The sequence below is a fragment of the Mustela nivalis genome (genome assembly GCF_964662115.1).
Source record: "Mustela nivalis genome assembly, chromosome: 10".
Lineage (NCBI taxonomy): Eukaryota > Metazoa > Chordata > Mammalia > Carnivora > Mustelidae > Mustela > Mustela nivalis.
The window spans coordinates 103,477,808-103,500,927 of NC_139029.1; the positions used below are offsets into that span (position 1 = coordinate 103,477,808).

The window sequence follows — 23,120 nt, forward strand, 5'->3', positions numbered from 1 at the left end:
ATGACATCAGTGCCCTCACACAGTCAGCCAGTGGCCCGTGGTGCACTTTTATTTATGAATGAATAAAGTTATTTATTTATTCTCCCCCAGGACATCGGATGCACCAGGGCAGGGGTTGAGGGGGTGGGGATACCAGCAGGGTACAAGAAGAGGTTAGGATGGAGGGGTTTTGTGACCCAGCTCAAGTTGGGCTCTTCCCCAAAGCATTCCCCGACCACTCCAGGCCGGGAGCACCCCCTGTCCTCTGGGGTCCTGCAACACCCACACTCCCTCCTGCATTCTTTTATGCTCTGATTGGGGATCGGTAGGTCGCTTCCTGGCTGGGGGGCTTTAAGTGCTAGTCTCCTCATCTGTGCTTTGGAGATCCTAGTAGCACCTTCTTCAAGAGGCGGTTACAAGGATCAAAACGTGTTACCGCCTGCTGACTTGCTTAGAACCGGGCCTGGCATGTGGTGAGTTCCCAGTAAGCACCAGTTGCTCCTACCACCACTACCATCTTGTCTTCCTGGCCAGATTGTGCATCTTGAGGGCAGAAATGGTCTGTACCTTTACACTTGAGGTGACCTCCCCCGGTGCCCAGCCCAGTGCTGGCCACAGAGGGGGCAGAGAAACTGATCAATGTTGGCTGCTATGTCCACTCACTCACTGGTTCATTAATTGATTTATTTCTAGAACCTTCATTGAGCCCTCATGTGTCAGGCTCATACCAGACATCGCAGAGAGGGAAAGCATTAAACACAGGCGGGGGTTCTGTTGAGCTCCTCACTGCCTGGTGGGGGAGAGGCGCATGGTACAGGGTGATTACACGGAGCCATGAGAGTGGCTACAGAAGTGGGGCCCAGATCTCTGGTGGGGGGGGGCACAGACAAGTGGGGAACTCAGTTTTCTGGCCATGCCACAGAGACTGGGACTTAGGGCAGGACCAAAGGATCATAGCAGGATGTGGAGGGGATGTAGAGGTTCTAGGTAGAGGGGAGAATGTGTGCAAAGAGAGGCCTGGAGCTCTCAAAGTTAGCGTTCTGATCCTCCAGGAAAATCTGGGTGGAACATTTCGGTGCCGGGTGACATCAGAGGCAGAGCTGCTGGTCTGGAGCTGTGAGAGAGGAGGAGGGGTTGTTTCATCAACATCCTTCACAGGCTCAGGCTTGGGCTCAAAGACCTCTTTCCTCCCTGGAAAAACAAAGGAAATAACTCAATAGTTGGGTTTAGAACAGAAGCCCAGAAGCGACAGGTGGAATTCTGAAGGAAGGCGCTAAGGGAAAAGTCTGGTGCCTCCCATGTAGGACAACCATTGAAAAGGACAGAGTTTCTTATCATGGCAATGGTGATGACCCGTGCTGCAGGGAACGGTGTAGGAGAATGGTTAGAACGTGGGCTCTGGAGCCCGGCACCTGGGCTAGACCTCCAGCTCTGGCACTTGAGGGAGCAGCTGGGTGGTGAACAAGGCCAGGCCTCAGATGACGAGATGGCAGCCTGACTGTCGTCTCCCACTGTCCCTATGACTTTATTCAGTGGCACCCGCTCTTCCTGGGTGGAAATGGACCTAGGTCCCATGACTTTTCAGGTCGGTTTTGGGTGCCACGAACAGCCTCAGGTCTATAATGGCGTGTCCAGCCCAGTCCAATAACTGCAGCTTTCAACTCCATTTAAAGTTAAGACATCTCCTGTCCCCCCGCTCTGTTTGCCATAGGTGGAAACAGCATGGTGGGCATGCTTGCCTCCTTTTCTCTTTCCCTTCTGTATCTATCAGAGTCCTGATAGGAAGCGAATGACCGTCAGAAGCTGGAAAGTCAAGGGGAGCTTTTTAAAAGGGCTATTTACAAAGGTGGTGGCCGGCTTCAGAGAGCAGAGCTCCCTGGGTCTGCAGGTGCTAGGGTAAGGAGAAGCTCCTAGACACAAAAGAAGGGAGCTTTAAGGGCAGGGCCCCTGGAGGGACAGCGGTCCTTGGAAGAGGGGGACAGGAGCCCACAGAGACCCAAGCAGGGGAGGAAGAGGGAAGACCATCCTCCCATGCTCAATAGACTCAGTGGCTCTTTTCAGGGTGCATGGGCGCCAAGAAAGCTTGACAGTGCATCTGGAGGGGCACGTGGGGGCCTCTCTCTTCCTCTGCTCCCAGTTTGAATGGTGAAAGGGAGGACAGGAGGGCAGGGTGTGGATGTTCTCACTTGAGTTCTCTGGGCCTAGCAGATATGTAATGCTAACTGTTTCTCCCCTGGAGTGGGGGGGAACTTGGGGGCACTTGGAGGCACTTGGCCCACCCAGTTGCTGGGAAACCCGTGCAGTTCCCCCAGTGTAAGTGATGCCCTCTCCCTGATTAGGCATTCAGCCTCTTGCTCAGGGGCATTCAACCCTTTGCCCTGAGCAGCCCCCCACCCAGGTAGCCCTCCAGGCAGGCTTTCTCCACATCGGTTCATCCCCGTCCATGTGCTTGAGAACCTGGGAATGTGAAACTTCTCCTTTGCTCCACCTCCGAGCTGTCAGTGAGCCTCCAACTTTCCCTTTAGATTATTCGGGCAAGAACCAGACCCCCATTTTCCACGTCTCCCAAGGGCAGGGAACCTTTGTAACATCTCTCTGAGAGGTCTCCCTAAAGCCCCTTGCTCTTGGCTTGGGCTGAAAGAGGAGCACTCCCAGCTCCCCTCACACCAGTGACTCCTCGGTGACTCTCTTCCAGGCTCCGAGCCCCTTCTTCTCACTCCCTTCAGTGCTGACACCTGTGGTGAACAGAGATCTTGGGTCCCCCACGGGGGCTTGCCCCTTCCTGAATAATGTGGTTGCTATTGATGCAAAGCCTCGTCGGAAACCGAGATTAAAGACGTCCACTCTGGTGGACCTGGTGGTCTGGTGGTCTGGTGGACCACTCTGGTGGCACCATCTCTGTGACGTTGAGTAAGTTAATTAGCCTTGCTGTGCCTCAGTTCCCTCATCTGGACAGTGAGGAGGATGGTACCTCAGCAGGTCTCATGAGGATTTACTGAGTTTATTCCTATACAGCATTTAGCTAATGCCTGGAATATAGTAATTGCTCAATAAAATGCTGTTGAGGGTTATTATCTTTTTTTTCATGTGATTAGGAAATTATTTGTGGGGAGGGTCACCAGTAAGAAGAAGAGCTGAGGGCAGGAAACAAGACAGCCCCTTTCTTCCCCTCTCTGTTGCTGGCCTTCCAAGCCTAGTGAGGGAGCTTGGGAGGCACTGGGTGCCTTGCCAAGAAGAGGAGGCAAGCAGGGAGGTTTCTGGGTTTTCTCATATTTAGTGTTAGGTCTGACATTGGGCAGGTTTCCATCCAGCATTCTGCATCTCTTCTGGGAAGGAGCGAGCTTCTTCCCTGCCCTGGACATGTGAGTGGGAGAAGCCAAGAAGAGTGTTCCCTCCTTTTCCAGCCACCTTGGCTGAGAGAGGAATGGCAGCCAAGCCTAGAAACTTCTTACCCTTATCAGAACACCAAGAACTGTAAGCTCTGAGACAAGACGGTAAAGCGCGAGCAGGGGAAGGTTGAATCACCTTGTTGGGGCTGCCCAGGGCCCCTCAATTTTCCTGAGCCTTCCACAGGGTTCCCCTCTCTTCTCTGACCCCACAATGGAAAGAGACAGGCAGAGGGCGTGTGTGTTTGCAGAAGAAGCTTCCAGGACAGCTCTGCCCCCACAAGGCACAGGGAGCAGGACCCTTTTGAAGCAAAGCCGCCCAAGCCACCCTGCAAGCAGCCACCTCCCTGGAGACTGCAGGAGGGCGGTGTTTCCCCATCCTGACCCTGAAGCTGACTCCCAGAGGCTGGAGTCTGGCCAGTGGTCCAGAGCCTGCTCTTGGAAGATGCCATGATTGCTGAGGAGCGCCCCACTGGCTCAGCAGTATTTGGTCAGTAATCTCAGCGTCTCTGTGGGGACATTCGTGCCTCCTGGTTTTCATGCTCTTCCTGGGCCCTGAACCATTATCTCCTCTTTTATGAACCCCCCTGCTGTTTTTCTGGAGTATCTGGAGACTTCATCCTCTCTAACAGGTGTTTTGGACTCTCTTTGCTGCTGCTGCTGGGTCCTCCCACCTACAACCTTGGGTGCTTCTGTAGAGCTTTGCCCCGGGTCTCTGTTTAGGGGTCACTTCCTTAACCTCCCCAGACTACCCTATCTGCAATAGCCTAACTCCAGCCCTGCTTTCTTTAATTGCCTAGCACTCATTAGCTCGCAGTATGACTTTATATAACTACTTGAGTATCATCTGGCTCCCTTCTTTCTGGGAATGTCAATTCTGCCAAGGCAGGGGCTTTGCTTTGGCCTCCATGTGTCTTCAGCACCTTGGCCAGTGCCTGGAGGGTGGAAGACACTCCCTAAATGTTCGGTGAATGAATGAATGAATGCGTGAATGTAGGAATGAATGAATGAATGAGTGCCCTGTTCCTCACCCCTTGGATGCACCCACACTTCATGGTGGCCAACACATGCCATATTCACTCCTCCACACCCATCCTGTCCCCGGCCATGCACATGTCTCTTGCCCTCCTGATTATAAGCGATGCCCAATTCTAAAGACATTGGGAGGGTGCCTGGATGGCTAAGTGGGTTAAGTCTCTGCCTTAGGCTGTGGCCATGATCTTGGGGTCCTGGGATCGAGCCCTGCATCGGGCTCTCTGCTAAGTGGGGAGCCTGCTTCCCCCTCTCTCTCTCTCTGCCTGCCTTTCTGCCTACTTGTGATCTCTGTCAAATAAATAAATAAAATCTAAAAAAAAAAAAAAAACAAAAAAAAACATTGGGAGCTCATAGACTGCATCCTCACAGAAACTGAAGGACAGGAAGTGGAGGAAGACTGTGGCCTGGGCAGAGCCGTGCAGGCCAAGGCACTGTGGACTGTAAACTCAGACTGACCCACCTTGAGTCCCATTTGTGCCACTCACCAGATGCATGAGCTTGGGCCTGTGGTTGTCGATAGGGGATGTGTGCGCAGCATCTGGGAGAGTGCCTGCACATAGTAGGTGGTCAGTAAACACAGCCATCATGACTATGGGTCTTCCCTAAGCTGCAGTGATCGAGGGGTAAAAAGCTATCATAGGGTGTCTGCCTCTGGCCAGACATTTGGGGTCCTCCTCACCACTTACTCTCCGCTACCTCTAGAGCTCTCTGCTAGCAAGCCTTGTCACCTCTCCCTTCAAATGGCCTCAGAAAAGAGCCCTTCCTCATGGCTGCTGCAGCTGCTGACCCCCAGGCCGGGCCCTCGACCTCTCCTACCGGAGATTTTGCCCAGCTGCCTTTGTAGGCTCCCTGAGGATTCACCTTCTTCCAACGGCTTTCTGAGGACCTCCTCATACTATCCTCCTGCGGGCTGACCCTCCTCGGCCCCAGCCAGATGTCTCTCCATTCACTAACTCATCCATTCCGCATTTTTAAAACACCTCCTGGGCACGAGGCACAGTGCTGGGGGCTGGGGGCTGGGCCCCAGCAAGCCTGATAAAGTGCCTGTCCTCAGGGGGCTTGCAGGGGGAGGCGGGGGTGCAGACAGGCATAGCAATCCAGGGCGGGGAGTAAGTGTGACGGCAGGGGTGAGCAGAAGGTGGTGTTGTCAAACAGCGGGTTACCAGCCCATTAGTGGGTCATGAAATTAACTTAGTGGGTCACGACTAGCATTTAAAAAAAAATTAAATGGAGCAGAATAGAAATATCACAGAATGATATTATGGGATCACACTCATAATGAGGGAAAAATGTTTTTTTAAAACTTTCATTTCCATTTTATATATTGGGGGTATGTGGGCACGTGCGTGAGTGTGTGTGTGTGTGTGTGCCTGTGTGCCTATGATGTAAAACTTATTTCCTCTTTTGGGTCACAGTAGAAATGTTTAGAAAACACTAACATAGGGTATGTTGGGATTCCCAAGCCCCTCCTTGGGAATCCGGAAGAGCTTCTTGGAAAGTATGACATCTAAAAGAGACATGAACTATTAATAAAAGTTCACAAGCAGAAGGGTAGGAAAATAGGAGCCTATCCTAGGTTGGAGAAATCATTTAAACGTGTCCAGGGGTGGGAGGAGGGAGGAGAGAGCAAAGGAAAGGAACAAACCCAGAATTATTTTCTATTTGTGTCACAAAGAAAACAGGCATATTCCCACCTCTGTGCCTTTCTTTGGGTGTCCTACCCCTTCCCCAGACTCCCTTTCCTTCTCTGGTCTAACACTACTTGTTGACCTTTCCCAGCCCTGCCCAATGCCCCAGTCTCAAGACTCTGACCATTCTTGACTGGACTCAGTATCCAGATCCTGACTGCTCGGCTTCCTGCATTTCTGTTGAGTTTTAGAATTTACAGCTCATTCGGACCCATGGTGTCTCCTTGGAGGGTCCCCATGGCCACACAAGGTCCGAGAGAGGTGTCATATTATGTCCACTTTACAGAAGGGAAACTGAGGCACAGGGAGGTCCAGTACATGCCCAGGCTCACCCAGATGTGAGTAACGAAGCCAGAGCTGTCAGCAGACAGTTGTCTGTCCCCCAGACAAACGCATTCGCATTTATATTATGGTGGACCTCAAAGCTATGATGCTCATAACAGCCCTTTGCCCAGTCACCTCCCGAATGAAACCCCGCTGGGACAAATGCCGTGTCTTACCCTTGTGCATCAACCCAGTGCCAGACATGCAGAAGGATACCCAGAGACACTGCTGGGGTTTACTGCCTACACTGGAGTATGACATTAGGCTCCAAGGAAGGGATCGCTATGGTATCAAACGCTTCTGCTCTCCTGCTTTATTCTCCATTTGTACCTGCCTCTCTTCTCTGCTTGCGCCTCCCTCTGTGGCCTTCCAAAAACCCCTTCCCCACTCCCCATTCCTCCTCATCTCCTCACCTTCCCTCCCCACTCCTGCCATGCACAGTCAGCCCCGCATCAGCAGCACAGAGGGAGGCCAGGTCCCTGAGGAGGAGAAAGATCTGCTGGCTGAGAAGGGAGAGCAAAAGGGACCCTGGCCACAGATGTCCGCCAATTTGTCCAACGGTTTTTAAGCCTCTCTAGGGAAATGCCCTGCATGACTGGGATGGAAACTCACTCCAACCCTAGGGACAAAATAAAATAAGCAGAAGCACTAGCAGAAGAGCCTGACACTCTGTGGGGAGGGGAAGAAATAAATCCTACCCTTAAGAGTGGGCCAGAGTCCCGTGCCCCTCCCTGGCACCTCCCAGGGCCGCTGCCTCCCTGCGCCTCCGGAGGCTGGCTCTCTTCCCTGGTGAATCACAGGCTCGGTGGGGAGTGATCTATTCGCTACTAAGCACTTGTCTGTGGCTGCTTTTCCAGGAGCTGGAGCCATTTACAGATGGGAACAACACTCATCTCTGGCAGGGGAGCCCCATGCCCAGCACCAGCCCAGCGCCTTGAAATAGATCTTTCTGGAGAGCTGGACAGGCGAGGGCACAGCCAGGGGCACAGGCAAACCCATCTGTCTAGCGGGCAGGGTGGGGCAACCTCCCTAAAACAGGCGGATGGGGCTTGCCTTAGTGGACTTTGTACTCCAGGGGACACTAGGAACTTCCCAGATTTTTAGACAGAGTAAGTGGCAGCAGAAGAAGGTTTCTTGGAGGTCAGGCTATTACCTGCTGTCTTCCTCCACCTCTGTTTACCTGGCTCCCCACTCATGTGTACATGCCAGTCCCCATTAAAGAAAACTCTGCATACCCAAGACGAGAGGTACAAAGCAAAACACAGTTCTACGAGCAAATATATGAAATACTGATCAAATACCCCGTTTTACCCCAGCCGGTGATTTCACTGATTCCTGTGACAGTTTTTAGACAGCTGATTTACCACAGAGGTCACCTGTCAGCCATTCCGAGTGTGGCACCTTCCAACCTCAGCATCTCCCTTGTGGGTCCCAGGCAGACGAAGGAAACCCCCCACCATGAACAGCCCTTCCGATAACACCAGCGTTCTGACAGAGTGCCATCTCAAGAACACATGAGCTCATGCATCTGAAACCTGGAGTCTGGGTCCGGGGCTCACAGATGACTCGCTGGGGAGTTAGGGCAAGTCCCCTCCCCTGAGTCTTCATTCCAGCTACTTGTGAGAATAACTCAAGTACTCAAGTACTCAAGTAACTCAAGCCGAGCTCCTCCTCCCAGGGTTAGCACGAGAACTGAGGTGATGTCCGAGAAAGTACATTGTGAACTTTGAAGTGCTGTGCAAATGTTTTGTTTCTGGATGGTTTGTCTCTCCTGCTAACAGGTGAGCTCCACGAGGATGGGGAACTTGGTGTTTGGCCGCCATAGCTCCAGCACCTTGAACAGCGCCTGGCACACAGTAATCACTCACATGATGACTGTATTAATCAATAGCCTACCAGTTAGCCAGAAAACAGACACTGTGCCTGTCCCCTCATGTATCCACCGCACAGCCTTCCCAGTCTCTGGGAGAAAGGGACAGAAAGGAACATATCCACAGCCTGCCATTGTCTCTGTGGAGCCTCACAGCTCCTGCCTCGTGCATCCTACCCTCCGTGTTGGATGGAGGCAGGCTCAGAACAGGATTGTGCCAGTAAACAGCCGTGTCCCCGGCCCCGCCTGTCCAGCAGGGACCCCTTGGTTGACTTCCCACATGGGGTGGGTTGTGGAGACACAGAGCAGCACTGACAGGACGTGGATAAGCCCTTTGCAAACACCGAGAGCAACATAACCTTCCGCGCTCACGCTCTCAGCATTTAATAATAATCTGCCAGTCTGTGGAGGAGTCTGACACAGAGGACGTGTTGTTCTCTGTCCAGTGAGGTTAGATAAGGAGGCAACGGCCACATCCTAAGCCAGAGGGCCCTGGAGACCTCTGGGAGTGAGCTCAGGCAGGCGGGGGGCTGGAGGCCTGTCAAGCACAGGCTGGCCCCCTTCCTCCTAAGAAGGCAGGAAGGTCTCAGACAACATGTGCCCCATCTTGCTTACTCAGCGAGAGCACCAGCTCCGCTCCTAGCCTTGTGCTCAGCGCCATGCGGGATGCAGGATGGCAGCTTCCGCTCTGTTCAGCTTCCGTCCAGAGAGCCTTCCCCCTGCTGTCCACCACCTGAACACCAGCTCCGATCAGGGGTCATGGAACCTTCCTGACCCTTCCCTTACCCCCTGCTCCTGCTCATTCATTCTCTCTCACACACGCACACACACTTAGGGTGTTACGGATCCCTTCTTCCTCGTGTCCCCTGTATTCTGTGGGCACGCCCCCTGTAGTATCCGGAATGCCCTGTTGCGCTTATATGATTCCATGAGGCAGCCGAGCAGATAATTTATGAAGAGTAACAGCTTCCACAGATTGAGCATCTACTGTGTGCCAAGCAGGGGGCCCGGGCCCGGACCAAGAGTAGCACATTTAATCCTCACAACACTCAGGGAGCTGGGTGGTAATTCTCCCCTCGGCTCAGACACGGAAATAGGCTTGTACAAGGTCACAGGGCCAGATAGTGACGTGGTGAAGCCAGAACTCGTGCCCCATCCAGCTGAGGCCCAGATTCATGCTCCCCGGACTACCCGTATGTGTGGAGAGAGACCACACACCCCTGGCTGCTCCCTCGTTGGTGTTAGCATCAGGTGAGGCAGGAAGGCAGTTTCTTAGCAAATGCTGTTCACATCCCCCATCACTGGTCATGGCCTAGGACCTCGGGATTCCAGGTTACTGCCTGGTAAAAACAAAAACAGAAACAAAACAGCTGCCGGGCTACCTGGCCACAGAAGCCTAGTGAGGCAAGACCCCTGGAGCCTCCGAGTTCTGAGAACGTGAGGAAGGGACAAGCTTGAAACCTGGCCGAGGCCTGGATTATTACCATCCCAGCAGCCTCCCTGGGTCAGCCACGCAGCTGCCGAGCTCCTCCTCCCAGCTGGGCTCTACTTCTAGCTTTAGGATTTACCAGCCATGACTTGGGCAGCCTTTGAACCTTCTCTGAGCATCTGTGAGCTGATCTGTGAAATTGGCAATACTAGTGCCTGCTTCCTAAGATTGTTGTAAACATCAAAGGGGGGTAGATCATATCCACCCACCTCCTGATACTATATCTAGAACTGGCAGGGCTCTGTTCCATTAACGGAACAGAGGACTAACTGTAGAAGGACCTGTGGGCTATGCCCTTGACCCTGAAGCCTGAACCATGTGTCCTAGACTGCTCCAGGAATGCAGTGCGAATCTGTCTTTGAATTTCCCTACCAATCCCTCCTGGGCAACTGAATCACACAGGCTGCCATGTATGGCTGAGCCAATGTGCCTCGTATAAGGGCACCAGAATGGGGACAGGTGTCCCTCCTTGCTGTGATCAGCACAGAGAGGCCAGTAGTGGCCCCGCTAGGTGCAGTGTGCTTCTAGCTGTGCCTGCGGCTCTTCCTCTCCCCCATCCGGAGCTAAGACTTCTGCTCCTCCCAGGGTACCCCCTGTGTGTCATGGAAGGTTCCAGACTCAGCTCCCCAACTCCCCTTCCCTCCTCTCCCTCTATCCTCCCTCTCTTCCTTCTTTCTTCCCTTCCTTCCACAAATACCTGCTGAGGACCTATTTATGGTGTGTCAGGCACTGAGGCGGCCGTGGGGACGTGAGACCCAGCCCTATCATCATGGTGCTCAGGGTGGAGAGGTGCGGGCCGGCCGGCAGCCCGGGGACAGCCTGGCAGGCTGTGTGCCCACGCTCATGCGGGCCCGGTGGGGTGCCGGGTACGGAACTCCATGCCACCTGCCTCGTGCGGCTCGCCTTGGGCCTCCTGTAATGGTGGTGGCTGAGATACCCGTATTTGTTTTCCCTTCCCTCCTCTTGCAATGTAATCACCCCCAGGGAATGTATTTACAGGTCCAAGAAGGAACATTTACTGAGTTCCTTGTATGTGCCAGGACTGCAGGGGACACACAAAGACCAATGAGCCAATGCCGCTGCAGGAGCGTGAGGGCAGGGGCGGGCGGGGGTTGGATGGGGTGGGATGGCGTGGGGCATGGGAGCAGATCCATCCCTGGGCTGCCGTGCACGTGCCCTCGCAGAGGCTGCCGGGAGTCCACAGGGACTGGGCAGGGGGTACCAAGGAGGGCCAGCTGGAGCCCTCCGTGTGTCAGGACCATGGCCGACTGGGCTAGCTCCCAAGAGAGTCTCTTGTGGGAACAGGCAGACAGAGGGAGTCTGGAGCTTCTTCAGAAGGGTCTGCTCAGGGCCCTTATAGGCTGCTCTCGCGCTGCCAGGATTAAGGGCACCACTGGGCTTTTTGTACGTGTCCTAACCTTGCATGAGTTGAGAATGGAATGACAATGGCATAGGCCAAGCAGTGCAGCAGTTGCAAGCTTGGAGTGGGCATCGGCCTGTGTCTCTCCCCCTGCCCCCAGTCCCCAGGCTCCTGCTGGGCCTCCAGGAGGGACCAAGGACCCAGGCGCCCTCTGCCTCCCTTGCTATCTACCCCCTACCTGCAGAGGCAGGCACAAAGGGATTTTAATGCAGTCCCCCCTCCTCTCTTGTATTTACATCATAATAAGTCTAATAAATAGTTGTCGAGAAGATGGATGAGGCCCCTGTCTTTATGTTTCCCTGACAGATTTAGTCCTTTATGCAACTCACCACAGCAGAGGTTTTTCTGAAGCTAATGAAAGGTAATCACTGTGAGGCCCCGGTTGGGTTTGGCTCTGGCGTAATTGGAAAAAGCATGAAACTTGGAATCAGAGTTTGTGGATTCTGATCCTGGCCATGCCACTCCTGGGCTGGGTGAACTCCCCACCCAGGACTCCTCTTCTGCACCCCAGGCCTGTCCAGCCTGAGTCACAGGGCAAGAAGACATGCCCTGAAGGCATCCACTTGGCCCCTGGCTCTCATCAGCTTCCTTTCGTCGGAGGAGGCATGGGTAGGCAGTGCTCTATGAAAATATAACCCCTCTCCTGGGAGAAAAGGAAACGCATCATCAGCCCCAGAGCAAGTGTCAGGACACCTGGGTTCTGGCCCCAGCTCTGTTCCTGCCCCACTGTGTGACTCTAGACCAGTCCTGCCCCCTCTCTGGGCCCCAGACTCTGCCCTGGAGCAATGAAGGTATTCCAGGAGCCAACATCTGGGTTTCTTCCAGCTTTTCCGCCTCCATCCAAGGGGCAGAGGTGAGTGAATACAGTGCCACGTGCCCGGGGAGGAGTTGGGACAGAACCTGCAGGTTAGGGAGGCTGGACATGGTACTGTCCCTAGAGAAGGAGCCTAGGAGAAACTGACCGAGGCCAGGGCACCTCTCTGTTTGCAGCCTATCTTACTGGGAGGAAACCAGGGTCCTGCAGCCTGCAACGTAACTCCTGGCTTCCCATTTCTCTCCCCGGATGCCCTTCCTAGGCCCCCCTTCTTCCAACAGCCTCTGCTTCCAACAGCCCTGCTTGGACCCCTCCTCCTCCAGCCGTTCCCAGGGGAGGAGTCGAACACATGAAAGCCACCTTCTCACAAAACCAGGAAGGCAGCCGGTCCCGTCCTGTCGCTTAGTAGCTGCCCTTAAGAAAGTCGAAGGCCCAACTGGGTTTCCTCGTCTAAAAAGTGGAAATGCTGTCGTTATTTCTTATCTTACGATGGAATCCCTGGTCTCTTTCCCGCTTGAGTTTCTCCCTCAATATTCGTCATCTCATGCCTGAGCTTGTGCTCTCCTGAAAACAGGGACCAAGACTTGGGGGCTGCTGCCTGAAGGTGGCGCCCCAGATGGCAGGGTAAGTGAGACACAGCTGGGGAAAGGCCGGCAAGGGGGGTTGGGGAGCTCAGCCCCACGGGGCGGGGGGGGGGGGCACATCAGCCTGGTCGCCTGTTCTTGACCCCTGTGTCCCCCACCCCAGGCTGTGCCTCCATGAATGCAGAGGGCACCGCCAGGCTTCAGACCAAGCCCTGAGATGGCAAAGGAGAGCAAGCCCAAGGCTCCCCGCCGGTATGGACTGTGGCATCACGCCATGATGCGCCACGTGCGACAGGAGGGGGTGTGGCATGGCGCCCCGCCGTCTGCCGTGCTGTTTGTTTCCCTACTACATGTTGTTCTTATTTATCTTACCATCTGTCTCCCTCTCCCAGCCTCGCGCAAACATAAGCTCCTCAAGTTCGGGGGCTGGTATCTGTTGGTTCACGGCTGTGCCCAGAACCGTGTCTGGTACGTAGTAGATACTCAATAAATATGTGTTTGAATGAAGGAGCTGATTAAGAAGAATAATGCACCTGAAAGGCTTAGTACAGGAGCCGGCTGTGCCAAGCACCCAGTAACCTTCACTGTTTCTGTTACCGAATCAAGTGAACGTGGCATTGCCCAGGTGGGCAGAGGGCGGTGGCCTTTTCCTCTCACACCTCCGAGTCCCAGGGGCGGGTGAGCTGGCAGAGGCAGGTGCCTGTGTAGAAGCAAGTAAGGGAAGGGGAGCTGATGGTTATTGGCAGCAGGTCCCAGACCATGCTCTGGACGGCCCGCCTCGGCCAGGACCCCTGATGGGCTGACTGATGGGGCTCTTGGGTCCTGCCCCAGGGAATACTTGTCTTTGCTAATTGTGTGTCAGAGCAAAGTTATTTCCTGTGTCAAAGGCAGCTTCTGTTCGGCTGTCAGAAGCTCAAAGACCCTATTCCAGTTGCAAGCGGAGAGACTGCGTGCGTGGACGTCTCCCTTACCGGAGGCAGGGCAGCGGGCCCCTCCAGGCCTGCTCCCTGTGGCCCGGGGCTGTTGGAGGCCGCAGGCCCCTGGCGAGTGTCATCTGTTGGGGATTACGAGGCCATGTGTTCTAATTCTGGTTGACATTTCATCTCACACACTGTTAAATGAACCTCGCCAGAAGGAATGGGAGAGAAGTTTGTTTTAGTGGGAGAGGAAAAGTAGTGTGTACTCCGGGGTCGAACAAGGCCCTGATTTTTTTTTTTTTTAAGACTTATTTATTTATTTAACAGAGACAGAGATCACAAAGGCAGAGGGGCAGGCAGAGAGAGGGGGGAAGCAGGTTCCCTGCTGAGCAGAGAGGCCCGGGGCTCGATCCCAACCCTGAGATCATGACCTGAGCCGAAGGCAGAGGCTTAACCCACTGAGTCACTCAGGCGCCCCCCCTTTTAATTTCTGTGATAAAAACTGGAGTCTATCTGGAGCCGGGCACCGTCAGCTCCCAGGAGCTGTCAGCCCCCAGGAGCAGGGCCAAGGGTTTGGGCCCAGGTGCTCCCTGGTCATCTTACACAGAGGACCTCTGTAGCCCCACTATGTGCAGGGGCACTTAGGGCAGGAGAAGCCTAGAAGGGGGTCCCACAGACAGCAGACTCTGGGCCCCCTCTCCTCCTCAACGCTGACATTCTTGATTCCTAATCGCTCCCTCTTGTGGGAGGCAGAGCCCACGCCAGCCAGGCCCTCGGCCTTCCTGGGCACCTCTAGTTAGCGAGAAGTGGCAAATGGGTCAGGTTTTATGGGCGAAGTTGGTCAGCAGCTCAACAGTGACCCTGCTCTTCTTTCTGTCCATGGAATCGCGATAGCTGTGGCCCTTCTGAGCTAAGCTGATCAGAGCAGGAGACCCTGCCCTCCTCTGACCCCTTCTACCTTCCTGCTTTCCTTCGAGAAATGTTCATGGAACCCCTACTCCGTGCCAGGCACCATGCTGAGAAGCTGAGAGCAGCAGGAAGCAAACGTAATTCCTGTAATCATGGGATGTACTTGAAGAAGAACCATATAAAGCGTTTGGTTACAAGGGTTCACTGGACATTGCAAACCCCAGGGTGTGTGTGCCTGGGGTTGGGGGCAGGGGGGTGAAAATAAAAACAGAATCTGCTATCTGGGCGCTGACCTCATTGGTGAGGCGTGTAGCTGACCTCCCCCACACCCCCACCCCGCATTTTTCACTCTCCCCAGGTGAGTGCGTGTGCAGAGTGATGGAATGACCCTGTGGGAAATTTTGAGTGGGAGGGTTCAAAGCTGCATTTAGAGAAGGAGGTCATGGGTTGAGGCCTTGTAGGATTGGTAGGTCAGGAAGGGATTCCCTGAAGAAATCTTGTTTGGCCTAAGGTCAAGAGCAGGACTTGCATTTTAATGGGTCTGATATACATCTCCTGGAGTCTTGCTTAAATGGGAATTATGAGTCAGGAGGTGAATAATAGCTAGACATTCCCTGGACCATAGAGGTGTGGCTGCAACACTGGGACCTGTGGGGATGAGGGACCCCATCCGAGGCTCTGGGTCCCTGGGGCTGAGATGGGATCCCGTTCCCCCCACACACAGCACATCTGACCCTGCCTTGGCCTGGGCTTCCTTAACACTGGGACACGGCTCAAAGGGAAGGAAAGGGCCAGAGTCTTTGTTGCTCCGGATGCTTGACCCGTCCCCACTCACCTTGCCTCTCTCATTTGCACTCGGAACACTTGCCCCTGTGTGATGCCATGTGGTGGCGTCTAGAGCCAGACTGCGTTTCGGAGCCCCTCTGTCATTCCCAGTAGCATGGTCTAGAACAAGTTAACCTCTCTGTGCCTCAGTTTCTTCATCTGTAAAATGGAGGAAAATGAAATATTAAATGAGTTAATACTTGGCACAGTTCTGAGCATATAGTAAGTCCTTTTAGCTATTATTCTTGCGCGCGCGCGCGCACACACACACACACACACACACTTCTCTTGCCTAACCACCTGCCCATCCTGCTTTGGGAAGCGAGGCAGGGAGGTTTCCCTGTGCGCATGTGGCTCACCGCACCCTCGTCACACCACGCAGTGTCAGCTCACATCTCTCCACCACTCTGGACCTCATCTCACTTAGAGTAAAACCAGAGTCCTTACCTGCTGGACCATCCCCCTCTTTTCTGGTGTCCTTAGTGGTCCCTGCCCCTCCCCCAACTCGCTGAGGTACTCCTGCCTCAGGGCCTCTGTGATGGCTGCTTCCTCTCCCTGGACCACCCTTCCCCCAGGGAGTCCGCCCTTCTTCTGGGCTCCCACCCGCTTGCCCAGCTGTCCGCAAGGTCCTCTTTTAGCACCCTGCCTGGGAGTCGCCTCTCCACCGTCGCTGTCCGCCCCCTTCCCCGTGTTCTTCACTGTCCTCGCCGCCGTTGGATGCGTGTCTGTATTGATTCTGTCGCACTCTGACTCTCCAAGAATGCGGGGACTTTTCTGCTCTGTTTCCTGTTGCATCCTGGCTCCCAGCCTGGCACAGAGAAGGTGCTTAATAAATAATTTGTTAAGTAAATGACTAAGGGAAGCTCTCATGTTCTTGGGTGAGCTGGGAGCATGTCTGGCAGGAAAGAGGCATTGAATCATTGTGGAGGGAATGAATGAATGGCTCACGGCCTGGGCTCAGCTCCGACCCCAGCCTGAGGCACATCCCTCACCTCCTCTGGCCTCGATTTCCTTGTCTGTAGAATGAGGGGTTCCTTCCAGAGCCACAGTCCACGAGTCTCTGTTTCGTGGTTGAAGTCTGGCTGGCACACCGTGTTACGCCAGTTTCAGGTGTACCTTAGTTTCACAGCAATCTCTCCAGACTGTGCATGCCCTCGGGTATAGTTACCATGATTCTTCCTTTTTCTGGGGGCTCGAGTCAGCAAGGAGACCCCCGTGGGGCTGGAGTGAAGTAGCCTTGTGGAGGCGAGACTCAGGGGGGATGTGGATTGCCATGTCGGGAGCATAGGCCAGGGTCAGACTGAAGGGGGCTACGAACACTGGGATTTGGACTTCAGCTCCATTGCAAAGACACCGAGGAGCCATGAAGGTTGTCAAGCAGGAGAGTGCCAGGGTCACTTTACAAAGGCTAAGTGGGCAGTGGGCAGGGGGTGTGGGCTGGGTGGAGCCCAGGGCAGTTACCCTGGATCTCCGTCCAGCCCTTCATCGCTTGCTCCTCCCTAGGACAGGGAGGGAGAGGCTGGCCCATCTGCTCCTAGGCTGGGGGCCGAACCCTCAGTCTAAGCCTGGTCTCTTCTCCCTGAGTGTTCCAGGGAGCCCAATGGGAGAGGCTGCTCCGCCCTGTTGGGGCCTCCTGTAGTGACTGCAGCATGACATGGCCAGTCCCTTTTTTTGCCTCCGGGCACCGCTGTGTTATCACGACAGAGAAAGGCCCAGGAAGGAATGAGCACTGGTGTGGAGAATCCCATGGCCTGTCTGGGGAGCTGCTGAGATTCCAGACCTCCTATTCCTCCTCCCAGTAAGACCAGCAGTCGGCCAGGCATAGGCCTGCCCACCCCCAGGGAGCCTGGAGACCTGGGTAGGGCTGGTGGAGTGGCCAAGGGCAGGGCCCGGCCAGCGGGAATGCTAATAGTGCCTGTGGCAGGGGTGCCAGGGCAGGCCACCCGGGGTCACTGTGTCTGTGCACAGGTGGGGAATGTCCTGAGTCTCTGGGAAGTCAGATTCACCAGGTCCACCATGTACTCACTCCCCCCCCACACCCCCAAACCTGCTCCTTCTCCTTCGTTCCTCACCTGGGCAGATGGCTCACCGGCTGTCCAGAGTGGGTGCGACTGGGATAGCCAGGCCGTCTCTCCCTACCCCACACCTGGACCCAGCCATGTCTGCCCCGCTGTTGAGCCTTCATAGGGGGTGGGCATGTTCCCTCCCTGCTCTCTGTTTCAGACTCTTCTCTTTCAGGCAAAGTTACTCCACTGGCCTTCCAGCGGGTCTCCTGCCTCCAGACTCAGCCCCAGCCAGCCAGCCCATGATTAGTTACAAAACCCATTCATTAGCTATGCGTGCATTCATTCAGTAAAAGCAGGTACTGGGTGACTCCTGTGTCGCAGGAAAGGCACCAGGAACTGGGGAACGAGAAAGCCCCCGGTGTCTCGCGGGGGAGACTGTGACCCAAAATCGCATGGATAATTCTCTAATTCCAGCTGGAGTTAGAAGCCCCTGCGTGGGGGAGAAGGAGTTCTGAGAGGGTCTGGCAAGGAAGGGCTCCAATCTGTCCAGGCGGGGAGCAGGGAAGGTCTCGTTGAGTAAGGGACACTTAAGCAGGCCCTGAAGGATAAACAGGCCTTAAGCAGAGGCCAAGTGGGGAGGCGACTTGGCAAGTGGTGGGGCCTTGCCTCCTGTCTCGCTGCCCCTCGCTCATCAGCCCGAGCCCTGGCCTGTCCTGCCGCCTGCCTGGCGATACAAGACCAACTGTCCAGGCTCTGTCTTCTGGTGCCCAGTTGCCTTTGCTCTTGCTGTTGCCTCTATCTGGAATGCCTTCTCTACCACCTTCCCCTGGTCACCACAGTCATTCTTCCAGACTCAGACTCCTCCTCCAGGAAGCCCACCTGAGCCTCCTGTTCTGCATCACAGTCGTACTGACCTTGCCATCTTTTTATCCATTCAGGGATCTGCTTCCTCCTTTATTCTTCCCTGTGACCCCTTTGCTTACCCAAGGCTAGCGTGTCACGGGGACTTGCTAAATATGATGAAGCTGAACAGCCTGAACTGAAAGACATGCTCAGGCTGCCAGAAAAGGCCCACTAGCCCAGGCCCTCAGGTGCCCATCCCTAATCTGACAGCCGCCCCTCCCCCGCCACCCCCAGCCTCCCTGCCAGGGCACAGCGATTCTTCAGACCAGGTTCTCCCCAGCTCTTTATCCACATGCTAGCCGTACAGAGGCAGTCCGTGCATGTGTGCGAGTGTGCGTGCCTGTGTGTGCGTATCATCAGCAAACTCACGGAAAGCGCCATTCATCAGGGCAAGATGTTTCCATGCTTTCTGCATGAATTATTACAGAGCAGGCCTGTGCTGCACATTTTGCTCTTTTTACACGGGTAGTTTTGTGGAGTTTATTTTCCTTCAGCACATTTGTTGGGATAATTACACAGGGGGGCATGCGTGTTGTATGGGTCACTGAAAAGCGGTCTGGGGGTGTTCTACGCCAAGGGCAGGAGCGATGTTCTCTCCCTGGGGATGTGATTGGGGTCGGGATTCCAGGATGGCACACTCTCACGCTCCCTGGATGCGCAGCCAGAGCTGTGGGCCGCTCTGCCCCTCGTCCACACACCTGAAAAGGTGAAATTTGCCTGGTAGTATGCAGCAAGGAGGCAGCTCGGCTCCGAGGCCAAAACCAGATGTGCTAATACCCGGGAAGGACTGCATAGCGCCTGCCACCTGTAAGTGTCAGCGGGAGATGGGAGCTGTCACCAGTGTCCTCCTTATCACCATTAGCACTGTTGCCATTTTAATGACGATTTAGTATTCCACGACCACTGTCATCAGCGGTGTCACTTAAAACCCTCTGCTCCTCGTATCCATTATGCTAAAGATCTACACCTCTCAGGGGGAAAGGACATGTTTTTCTCCTCTCTGAGTAGTTGCAACCCAGTAAAGAGAAGATATTAAAATGGTCTCATCTAGGTAGCGATCTCTCTCCCTAAACACAGGCAGTTCAATCATCTGGGAGTAAGGGGAGCCAGCGATCGCACAAACAGTCCAAAAGCCGAGGATGGGGGCTCTCCCGTCAACTCAGAGTTCTGTCTGCCATCCAGCCAGAGGCTGAGGTATATCACATGGGACCAGGCTGATGGAAGTATGTGAAGGGCCTTGCTGTAAGGTAGGTTACATATAATAAGGCTCCAGTTGGCATGGACTCGGAATGACATGCCCATGAAGGTCCCTCCGTGAACCTGAGAAGCGACTTAAAAGCACAAGTCTCGTGTGGTGGAACATGCTTGGCATTACACGCCCGCCGAAAATACGGATGGCTCCGGCTTGGAGTCCGCTGACCTCCGGGGATGCCCACGTGCCTCCCTCTGAAGTCAACAAGAGGGGACGCTTACCGGCCAACTGACCTAGATCAACAAACAAAAATAAGAACCACACTCGGCAGTTACTGAGCGTGGATCGCGTGCCAAGCATTACGTGCTCCATACGCCTTTACTCCCCAAATAACCACAACTGTCCCACAAAGTAGCTGTCTCTACTTTGCGGCTGAGGAAACGAAGGTGTAGCAGGCTGAAGTGATCGCCCAAGTTCACCAACTGGAGGTGATCAGACCGACACACAGACCCAGGGTCCAGAGACCCTGCATGCAACTGTGTCTCTGCCTGCAGTGTCCACACACACAGAGACATGCATGTGTGTGCACGCTCGTGTGTGCAACACATATGCTTACACACTCGTGTTCGTGTGCACACTCCTAGGCAGATTTATATCCATCTTCCTTTCTAAGAATGATATTGGTGTTTCTAGAACCCACACAAATCCGGCAGGGTGGTGGGGGGATTAATTCACAGCTTCCCTATGGCTTGGGCCACTGCGTTCACCTGATCTGTCTCCACCTCCCAGGCCCAGGGTAGAGTTCCTTGCCCATGGCCAGGATCCCCTGGCTCCAGTTTCTCTCATCCCGTGGGGTATAAGTCTTTCCCTTGGCAGGCACGTGTGCTTGGACCATGCCCTTCACATCACTTCCAAATTGTCCTCTCAGTCCATCGGTGGCCCAATTGCAGGGCTAGAAAGCTCTGATGACTTGGGAAGATAGCTGTGATTATGGAGTGCTCACCCCAGGACAGAAGACGATGTCTACCAGGGGAAAGCAGAGCCACTGGGGTTCAGGGCACCCTCCCACTCTTCTCTGATGGTGGGGGCATGGGTGAGAGGGGAGACCGAGGAACCCTCTCTCACCCACCCAGGCCAGGCAGGCATGGGTCACAACAGCCAGCTCCCAGGACAAACCAGGGCAGCCTTGACCCCGGAAGCTGCCCCACCCCCGCCTTACACGGCCCTTTGGGGGTCTGTTGCCAATGGCCCACTGCCACGGGGAGCATGGTTCCCGGCCTGTCTGGTCCCAGCCATCTCCCGACACACCCAGGCACATGTGGCTAAGAAGAACAATTCTTCTTCGTAGCTGCCTTCAGATGTATGTAATCAAGGGGTAAGTCTGCCTCTGAAGCAACTGGGGTATGTGTCATCAACATCGGAGCCCAACAGGAAGAGATGGGCGATCTGCACCCCTCTAGTGACATGCTGAATGAGATTTGTCTATGTTTCTTTATTTTTTCAAAGATTTTATTTGTTTATTTACTTGAGAGAGAGAGAGTGTGTGCAGGGGGAGGGGCAGATGGAGAGGCAGAGAATCTCCAGCAGACTCCCTCCGAGCACAGAACCCGATATAGGGCTCGATCCCGCAACCCTGAGATCATGACCTGTGCTGAAAACGAGAGTTAGACGCTTACCCCACTGTGCCGTCCAGGTGCCCCGGGAGTTGTCTATGTTTGGTTAGGACAGGGGACACTTAGCTTTGGGTCGTCAGGGATGCTGCCTCCTGTCATAGAGAAGGGAGGACAGCAAGGAAGGCCCGAACCCCATTATTGCCAATAGTTCTGCTCTCCCTGTCTCGCTACCAAACCCTGAACAACACTGGACAAGTCATGTACACTTCAGGGACTCAGTTTCCTCATCTGTAACATAAGAATAACACTACATGGTTGTCATGAGGGGGGATGTAATTAACCAAGTGATGGCTGTGAAGTGTCCAACATGTGAGAAGTCACCAGATTTTCACTTTGTTACCTTTTTCTAAGAGCAGCTTAGACAAGCATGGGCTTGAACATGGGCGGCGGGGGCGGGGGGGCTTGGCAGTAGGTATCCTGAGTGTATTCAGATTTAAGAATTGTCTGTAATCATATTGCTTTTTCTCTGTCCTTAGTAGAGAGTACATCAGCTTAATCCCATTCTACAGAGAGGGTAACTGGAGACCTCAGTTAGAAAAATACTGTCCTGGCCCAAGACTAAGGCAAGGAGAGTTGATAGCTAGATTGGTCTGGACTTTGCCAGGATATTCACCTCTGTACCTTTGTTTAAAAATAAGTGGGTGGGGAGAAGAAAAGAAGAAAGGAGGGAAGGAGAGAGAGAAAATCCTATTCATTCCTCCTAGGAACGAATTGCCCAAATGCCGCAGGCCAACCAGGTGGCCCAAGTACCTTGCCACAGTAGCAAATGCTCGTTTCTCTTTTGGTACTATTGCTACCTCCTCCTTTAGGGCCCCCAAGAAGGAGGCAGGAGTCCAAGGGGCTGTGTAGGCTGGTGAGCATGATGGCTTGCCATCTATCCACATGGTTTCCCCGTGCAGGCAGCATTTGATATGGCATTTCCATGGGTACAGCCTAGCTCTGGTTGGAAATGCACAGCTGCAGGCGGGTTCAGCTCCAAGGGGAGCCCTGGCTGGAGCTGAAGTCTGCTCCAGGCGAATTCTGAGGACCTTCTCAACACTGTGACCCCGAGACCATGAAGGCCCCCTGTGCGCATCTGACCACACTAGGGTTATAGCAGCCTTTACTCAGGACGTGCTGTGAGATGGGACTCTGAAGTGTGTCATGTAGTACATTTCCCTTCATCTCTATGCCGATCCTGCTATTGTACCCCTCCCGGTAACCTGCCTCCCCCCCAACCTACAGAGGAGGTCTCCTAGCAATTGGAGTAAGTGGCGGTTTCTAAGGAGAAGACCCTTAATCCTGGAACCCAAACCCCAACGCAGCCGGGGAGCCGAGCCACCCTCCTCCCTTCTGCACCTGCTTGCCCAGGTGCAAAACAGGCATCAAAATGATGCCTGCTCAAGTTTGCTTAGAAATCGCACCTCCCAGGCCCTGCCCCCCACCTCCTAGTGGGACAGGTGAGGGATGGTGGCCTGGAAACCTGCAGTGTTTTTCCTGGAACCACACAATGGCTGCCGCTGTGCCCACTTTCCCAGGGCCTTTGGGAAGGTCAGGGTCAAGCGCTAACCTAGTAGGATCTATACAGGAGGAGGCTTCCTCCTTCCCATCTATTTCAATGCCCAGCGTTTAGTGGCCCCTGCCCCTAGTGTAGCTCCTGTGTGAGGGAAGGCTGGGGAGAGTTTTTTAAATGCTTGTCAGTACAGTGCTTGAATCCAGACTGGTGAAGTGCTTTTGTATTGTGAATGATAACGTGCAGATTGGTACAGCACAGACTCCAGAGGAGAATATGGAGGAAATGTCTAGTAAAAGTCACTGAAGTTCTGTGGGTATAATCATGGAGTGCTTCCTGGAAGAGGAGATGAATAAGCAGGATCAGGAACACCCATCAGCTTTGCAAGGTGAACCTTGGCCTCTCTGCCTCCTTTCCCATACTCGTGCCACTCTTGACTTGGTGCTGCTTCCTGGGAGCCTCTCCAGCCCCCATCTTTAGAGGCTCCTCAGAGCAGCTGCCCCCGCCTGAAAGGCGGCTGTGATCTTGTGTAGGCTCTTCTGCTAGCATTCAGAGCTCCCGACCACAGTTCCCTGAGACTTCTAACAGGAAGCTCACAGGGAACCCTGGGAAGA

At 54.3% G+C, this 23,120-nt stretch overlaps 1 protein-coding gene and 1 long non-coding RNA gene across 6 annotated transcripts in view; one reads left to right on the forward strand and one right to left on the reverse strand.

The window, feature by feature from the left end:
* Positions 1–23,120, forward strand: part of KCND3 (potassium voltage-gated channel subfamily D member 3) — a 214,478-nt gene that overhangs the window by 34,330 nt on the left and 157,028 nt on the right. The window lies entirely within an intron of this gene.
* LOC309843387 lies at positions 711–15,966 on the reverse strand. The gene is made up of 3 exons (XR_014300110.1): positions 15,887–15,966; positions 15,251–15,399; positions 711–1,170 (listed from the first exon to the last, which is right to left on the reverse strand). It is a non-coding gene; the product is annotated as an uncharacterized lncRNA (long non-coding RNA).